This window comes from Barbus barbus, assembly GCF_936440315.1.
Source record: "Barbus barbus genome assembly, chromosome: 10".
NCBI classification, from domain to species: domain Eukaryota; kingdom Metazoa; phylum Chordata; class Actinopteri; order Cypriniformes; family Cyprinidae; genus Barbus; species Barbus barbus.
In genome coordinates, this window is record NC_136738.1 from 22,055,688 (window position 1) to 22,064,224 (window position 8,537).

Below are 8,537 nucleotides of genomic sequence, written 5' to 3' on the forward strand. Positions count from 1 at the left end.
TTCAGTAGCCCCTCACAGCAGAACAAAGATCCAGGGGGTGGGGTTGGATCCACATCTAGGGGGTGGAGATGGTAAGTTTAGGGGTGGAGATGGGTGCGTTTAGGGATCAGGGTGTGGAGACGGGTAGGTTTAGGTATATGTAAGGTGTGAGGATTTGGATCTAGATCAACCACTCCCCCTGGATCTTGTGTTCTGCAGTGAGGACCATCTCAATGTTTTAGCACATCTGGGCCCGTATTCACAAAACATTTTATCTTGTCACTAAGAGTTCTCGTAAATAGCAGTAAAAGTTTTTAGCTAAGAGTTTTCTCTTAAAACCTATTCACAAAGCTGCTGAGACAAACTTTTACAAAGGAACAGAGACAAGTCTTAAGCTAAGAGTAAGGGCGGGGTTGACCTCATTGCTATGGATCATGTCAGCATGCTTTCTAACTATGCACACAGTGATTGGCTGATAGGAGAGGGGAGGGGTCTCTGTCAGAGATTTATTCATAGAAATATTGTAGAGCACGATATTATGTTGCCATATCCAAATAAAGGTTTAAAAAATAATGTTAATTGCCACATTCAAATAAAGATTTTAATATGCAGGCTAAGTGTCACTAATTAAACAAATATATGTTCAGCTAATTGTCAGTCTCTTACATGCATGACTCTTGTAGCGGATGCATATAAACCGCCTTTTAATTAACAGAGTAGAATAATCATGACTGATAGTAAGACATGCAAACGTAAAAGAAAAGCAAACTGGACGCAAGAACATCTGTTACTTCTTGCCCAACTGGTTAATGAAAAGGATATCATAAAAGGAAAATTTGGAGTTGGGATAACCTCCAAACCCTAAAGGTGATACCGTTTTAAAAGCTCATTATCGTCAAATGTTTATAAAAGGTTTATATTCTGAGGCATATTGCTGGCAAGAGCCATTTTAAGATAGTTGTGAGTTGGTCTTAGTGACTTAAGAGTCCTCTTCACTACTCCTAACGTTTCACAGATTTAGGAGCTAGTTTTAGTGCTAAAACGCTTTGTGAAATACTCTTAGAGCAAAAATTCAGGAGTCCTAAATTTAGGTCTGACGCGCCCACTATTTTTAAGATTTTCTCTTAAATCGGCAAGTTAGGAGCTACTTTTAGCCTTGAGATGTTTTGTGAATACGGGCCCTGATCTCTTCTGGAAGCTGGTTCCAAATGTGGGCAGCATAATAGCTAAAAGCGGACTGCCCTTGTTTTGTGTGAACCCTTGGTATTTCTAACTGACTCGATCCTAATGATCTGAGTGGTCTGTTAGGTTTATATTCAGTGAGCATATCTGCAATGTATTTAGGTCTTAGGCCATTGAGAGATTTATAAACTAGTAAACGTACTTTAAAATCAATCCTAAATGTAACCGGAAGCCAGTGTAAGGACCTCAGGACTGGTATGATATGCTCAGATTTTCTGGTTCTAGTCAGAATCCTGGCATCAGCGTTCTGGATGAGCTGCAGTTGTCTAATGGTCTTCTTGGGAAGGCCGGTGAGGAGACCATTACAGTAATCCATCCTGCTGGTGATAAAGGCATGAACAAGTTTCTCCAAGTCTTGACTGGAAACAAAACAGCTAATTCTTGCAATGTTTTTTAGATGATAGTATGCTGATTTAGTTACTGCTTTGACATGACTACTAAAGAAGGTCTGTCTCCAGAATCACCCCAAGAGTTTTGACTTGATTTTTAGTTGTTTGACCCCTAGAGTTAAGGTATGCATTCACCTTGAGAACTTCATCTTTGTTTCTTAGACTTATGCTCTCCTATACTCACATAATAACCTCTCCCTTCTAAGTATGACCTGAACCATTTAAGTGCCATCCCAGAAAGCCCAGAAAGACCGACACAGTTTTCCAGTTTCTCTAGAAGTATGTTATGATCAACAGTGTCAAACACAGCACTAAGATCTAATAGTACCAGCACTGATTATTATTATCTTAATGAGTGCTGTCTCTGCGCTGTGATGTGCTCGGAAACCAGATTGAAATTTGTCCAGGTATCCATTTGAGTTTAAGTCGTGGCCTAATGGTTAGAGAGTCGGACTCGTAATCGAAAGGTTGCGGGTTCGAGTCCCCGGCCGGCAGGGATTGTAGGTGGGGGGAGTGAATGTCCAGAGCTCTCTCCACCCTCAATACCACGACTGAGGTGCCCTTGAGCAAGGCACCGAACCCCCAATTGCTCCCCGGGCGCTGCAGCATGGCTGCCCACTGCTCCGGGTGTGTGTTCACGGTGTGTGTGTGTGTGTGCATTTGTTCACTACTCACTGCTGTGTGTGTGCACTTGGATGGGTTAAACGCAGAGCACCAATTTCGAGTATGGGTCACCATACTTGACAATACGTCACGACTTTTTTTTAGTTGTTCAGCTGATTAAAAACTACCTTTTCAATAATCTTACCTATGAAAGGAAGATCTGATATGAGTCTATAGTTGCTCAACATGGTGTTATCAAGATTGCGCTTTTTCAGAAGGGGCTTAACAACTGCAGTTTTAAGGGAGTTTGGAAAAGTGAAAGAAGTGAGGAATTCGCCACTTCTAAGAGATCAGCTTCTAAACAGTTAAGCACACTTTTGAAAAAAGATGTGGGAAGTGAGTCAAGATAGCAGGTTGACAATTTAAGGTGCTGTACTATTTCTTCCAAAATTTTGCTATCAATTGCTTTAAAAACAGACATAGTCACTTCTTTTTGAAATTGCAGTGGAATCTGCTGGCACATTAAGCACCATTTACAAGCAAGCTCAGATCCGTTCTAAACAAATATTTATTGTGTTTTCAGGTTACAGGGCAACAATGGATAATAATGTTCTGGAAAATGACTAGCATCTTTGCAACAATCGCAAGTACAAGCTACTAACAATTAATTCGTGTCATGAACACCATATAACATTAGGTGGCCATTACATCTCACATCAAAATCCACTGACATTGCCTATGCATAACAAAGGAGCTGCTGAATTATTGAATCTGATTGGCTGATGAATGTTCTAATCTGTGGCATGCAAATATTTCCAGGGAAGCGCATTACATTACACTTCGCCAAATGATTAGTTATCTCAACTGTCTTTACAGCCTACAACTAGCACCAAAACCCCACAATGACACCGACCAAGCAAATAAATATTGTAAACAACAGGATAAAAATAAGTTATTTCCATGTTTTTGCCTCAAAATTACGTTTTATCAAGTACAGAAAGCTCAATTTCCCCCTCTCCCTCCTGTACGCACACACAAATATGGACACATACATGCACAGAAACGTATTGTCAGCAGCTCTAACGATTTTATCATTAAGTACTTTTTTTTAGCAACTTAAAAGCTGCATATTTCTCACTAGCGAAGTAATGCAGTGCTGCTCTTGAAGCAGATGAACAGAAAGACGCCGCTGCAGAGTTACTTGTAAATGATTGTGATGCTTTTATCAGCAGTTTTGACTGATGACACCCATTCATCTCATAGGATCCATTTCTCCAAATCTGAAAAAATAAACATTATCCACATCTTCGATGGTCTGAGGGTGAGTACATTTTCAGCAAGTTTTCATAATAAACAAATCCAAAATAATAGTATTTTAATGCAAATAGTCAAATTGTCTCCAATATTATCCGTCTGCAGTATCGGAGGCCACACGTTCAGGAACGCATTTCCAGGACCCTAGTATTGGAGGACCGAAAAAAGTGCCATCAAGGCAGTATTTCCACCCAGTTTTAACAACATTAGAGTTTTTTAAAGTTTTATTACACCCAAATACTACTTTCTTTATTGCAATTAAACCTGGTTCCTAGGAATGTTGAGTAATTATTGGGTCTAAGTAGCATAATATAATAACTCAAGTAAAATAAACAAGGACTCATGGTATAGTCGTTTCAGTCACTAGATCAACCACATTTTCAAGTACAGAGGGAAGACACAAGGATGACTCTGGGGGTAGATTTAAGATTGTGTATATTTTATCAAATAATATATTACAACAGCTGAACTTGAACACACACAAAAACTAATTTGTTAATGACGTGAACCACATAGAAAGAACTTCATGCACAACGTCTTCACAGACTCCTAAGAGAGAGAAAGAGAGAGAAGTGAATGAAATAAGGAACATTTAGTTGAACATGTTCTACTCTATAATTTGAAATTTCATATTTATAAGATCTTAGTTACCACAGAGCGCACACACATATACGATACAAAAATAATTATATCAATCTTCATACCAGTTAATGTTCATAATAATATTATTGCATACTGTTCAAAGATTTGGAAAAAAATATATTTTGATGTTGTGGGAACAATAACACCCATCTGAACTGAGAAAAAAATAATAGAGAGAGATGCAAGAAATCTGAATAGAAATAACATATTATTGACATGACTTTTCCTGACCTTTAAATATTCAAAGCACACATTGTGATGTATGCACCAGCACTACCTACCACCTGGATGATCTCCCCTCTTTTCTCAATTGTTTCTCTATCACCCTATTAAATTCTTCCACTTCACTGAAATAGTAAATGGAGAACATAATCACTGCTAGGTTAACAGAAATACTGTTAACGCTTTAAAAAAGGATACATTGGACATTGTGTAAAAACAATTCTGAGACCAATTCTGAAGCCCAGCCAGGCCATATATGATGGCCTATCAAAAGAAAATTGTTAATTGAAATATAGCATAAGGTATAATATACAGTAGGGTTCGAAAGGGAAGAAACATGCACAATACATTATATTGTTATGCACTTCATATAGAGTACAGTACACAGTAAATGACACAATCTAACACGCAGTATTTTAACAGTCAATTATTATGATGACCTCTCTGTTATGTCTGACTATTAAAATGTCATATGTCTCAACCAACATAATAAAACCATGTCAAAATGAAGAGATGTACTCATAACATGCATTGTGGGGTAACGTTAAACAGGCTGACTGTGAGCACGTGACAGTTAAAACATTAAGATTATTTTAACTTAATTAAAATGGAAAAACAATGAGTAATCAACAAGCTGTTTAAATGCGGTCCTAGGACCGCGTTCCTGAAATGCAGCTTCCGGTTTTGCAGGATGCTACTCCATGGGTCTCTGTTGTTTCTCCCAGTCGCCATCAGAGGGCTTCATCACCTTTTCCTCCCGGACTGCATTATCCCTGTTTAGGAACTACCCTCACACCTGTTTTCCATGATGACCCGGAGCTCCTTCACCCATGCTTAGTGCTTTTTGTTTTGTTTGGCTCTCGCTAACATTTCTTAGCGTTCACCCTTGTTTCTTGTGATTTTGATTGTTTGCTGTCTGCCCCTGATCCTCCTCTGTTTTGTGGATTAGCCTACTCTTTTGCCTTGCCTCTGCTATTGTGTTTTACAGGTGTTTGAAGTATTCTTGGATAGATATAATTCTCTTCAGGATTGTCTAACTAAGGCCTGGTTCTCCAATGGTTTGACTTAAGTCAGGTGTGTTGGGACATTTCTAGCACACTATGTGTGGCAAAGTTGGTGACATTGCAAGGCTTTGTCCAGAGAATAAGAGATCACATCAAGTCTTGCCGTGTATGTAGAAAGGATGGTCACATTGCAAGGCGTTTTGAACAAAGAAGAAAAGATCAGGAAGTCGTTTCGTTTTACATGTGGAAGGATGGGACATAGGGCAAAACTGTCACTTTCACTCAAAAGAAAGATAGACTATCCTGACTTGCTTAAGAAAATAGGCAGTTTAGATATACCTAGTTGACACTGTTGAAAGGCGAAAAGAAAAGTCATTCATACTTTGCCAAACACATCATTGCATGAACAACATTACAGTAGCTCAGTCACAAGATGCTGATGTGAATTAGAATTGTTTTATAACCACAAACTATCAAAAGGTCAGGTGATTCATGATCGTTTGTTTTGATGGCATTCATTTTAAAATAAACATTTATGACATTACTGATGTTTGATGTTCTGTGATAAACTTCTGCGACTTTGAATGAGAAAAGATTGTTTTGGGGTCTATATGTAGCCATTTTCCTTTTCAGCACTACACCTATTGTCTTCTGTCTTCTGTTTGTATTTACACAGCATGAAGGTAAGATCGTACAAATTTATGAATTAACTGCTCATTTTAAAATCTTCCAGACATCCGCTTCAAAAAATGCACATGATAACTTTTGTTAACTCAACAATAAAATCTATTTCACCAGCTAAATACTTTTAAACAGCGCAATAGATAGAGCTTTCGTTAAAATGGAAGTTTAAAGACAAAATGCCACATAAGGTTTATAGACTTACAGATGTACTCTGAGAAATTACATTTCAGAGACAAGTGCTTTCAGTCATATATGTATCCGGGGCGTGAGCCTTAGTGAAATATTAGTCACTGATAGAAACCTTACAATCATTTTCTCTAATAATATTTCAGCTGTCATGTCCTGTATGTTTTCTTTCAGCTGTTTAGAAATCGTTTGCGATTCAGTTTGATTCATTCAGACAGTTCACTCGTGTGCTGAATCATTTACAGAGGTGGATATTTGCATAAAATCCATAGTAAGAACCAAAACTTACAAATGTCTTCATGCATATGCCGATGAGGAAGCAGCTGTGTGCACTGTGCAGCTTGCCTACCCCCACCCCTGATTTCATAATTTAATGCTATTTCAATCCACCTTTTTCCTTGCAAACCTACTGTGTTTTCTATTGAGAGACACTTCTGGTTTGGGGAAGTTTCATTAAAAACTGAAACAAAAAGCAATATCAAAAAAAGACAATATATACTGCGCATTTTTGCTCTCCTGATTTACGCTCATTTCTGATGAGACCCATGAATATTTCACTGGAATACTCCAGGTTTGTTTTCACACGTACAGTATGCTTTAATATGTAATTGTATTCTTACCCTTAGTAGTCATGTCAGATTGTTGCCTCCAGAATGTCAGAGGAAGATTTTGGTTCTGCTGCTATAGATGTGTCTGGCAAAGTGTGAATGGCTTCTTTCTTATCTCCTTTGCACAGTTCCAGCCAGGTATCTAAACTGCCTAGTCAAGGATGGCACAGGATGTGACTGTTTGATCTGTCAATTTAATAAACTCCAAGACAGGAGAATGAGGTAAGATGAGCTTGTAAAAAAATATAACTATTAGGTTAACTAAATATTATTTTTTTCCCCTTTTTTGCATAGTAATATAATAGTGTAAGTTGAATATTAGTTATAAGGGATGGTTCCCCATAAAAATCTGAAACTGTATGGATTCCTTGGCTAAGTCCCTTGTGCCAGATGTGTATCTAAACTGCCATTTTCTTCAATCATGAAAATCATGAAAGTCCATCTTTCTTCTGTGTGAAAAGTGATACTGTTTTGCCCTGTGTTCCATCCTTCCATTTGAAAAACAACTTCCTGATCTTTCCTTCTTTTGGCAGATAAAACCTTGATGGGTCTGTCGTTCTCTGGACAAAGCCTTGCAATGTCACTAGCTTTGCCACACACATAGCAAAGCTCAGCATCTATTTGGATTTTTTTAAGTCCACAGATCAACAATCACATCCTTGTGACTTATACATCAAGTAAAGTATAAAAGCAGGGCTCCTCCTGGAACTTTACAGAATCTTTCTCTGAGGTTCTGAAGGCAACAATCTGAAAAGTTTTTGGCAAAGAGACCGACTGAATGACCTGTCTATATAAAGTATCTTTTTGCTACTGTGTTTTTCCTGTCATACAGTAGTGTTCTCTTTTCACCTCCTTTACTCATTAGTTAGGACAGTGGATGTGATGCAAGTGCATATGATTGTACCAACTAGTGCTCCGAAAAGCCCAATGGTTCCTGAGCACTGTGTGTAAATCAGCTGTTTTTTTTTTTAATACTTTTAATAATTATTTACAATCATGTAAATACAAATCATACAGTAACACCAAATGGAAGTTGAACGTTCTATTTTGATTTTAACACCACTATAATGATCAGAATAAACTATTTCTTTTTTCCACCCTACAGCTTACTTTTGCTGGAACGATGCAACCTGTTTGTTCCAAATAGGCTATATATTAGTGCTACAGACCTGTAAGATCATATCATCCTTCTCCACAGTTACTTTGATTGTGCTACATTCACATTTACGTTTTCTAATCTTGTCTTTACAAAAATGTTATTCTGAAAAGAAACTTCACTTGAGTAGTACATACAGTGTGTAGCAAGATTTAAACTGATTTTCTCTCAGGTACATGCAGTGTAAGCTTCACAGTGAATACTTCTACATCACTCTTGTCAACCTCGTCCATAGCAACAACAAAATGTTGACTCCATATAGTGGTTATTTTGAGGAAAGACTCTTTATATAAAAATACATAATATAATGTTAATATAATATTAAATTACATAAGTAGCCTATATAAAATTACAAAACAAACATTCATCAAGCAGTACTTTTTACTTAAGTACATTAAAAACCAAGTACTTTTATACTTTCACTCGAGTAAGATTGAAAAAGAGTGCTTTATACTTTTACTGAGTAATATGTTATTATATATATCTGTACTTTTACTCGAGTACTGCT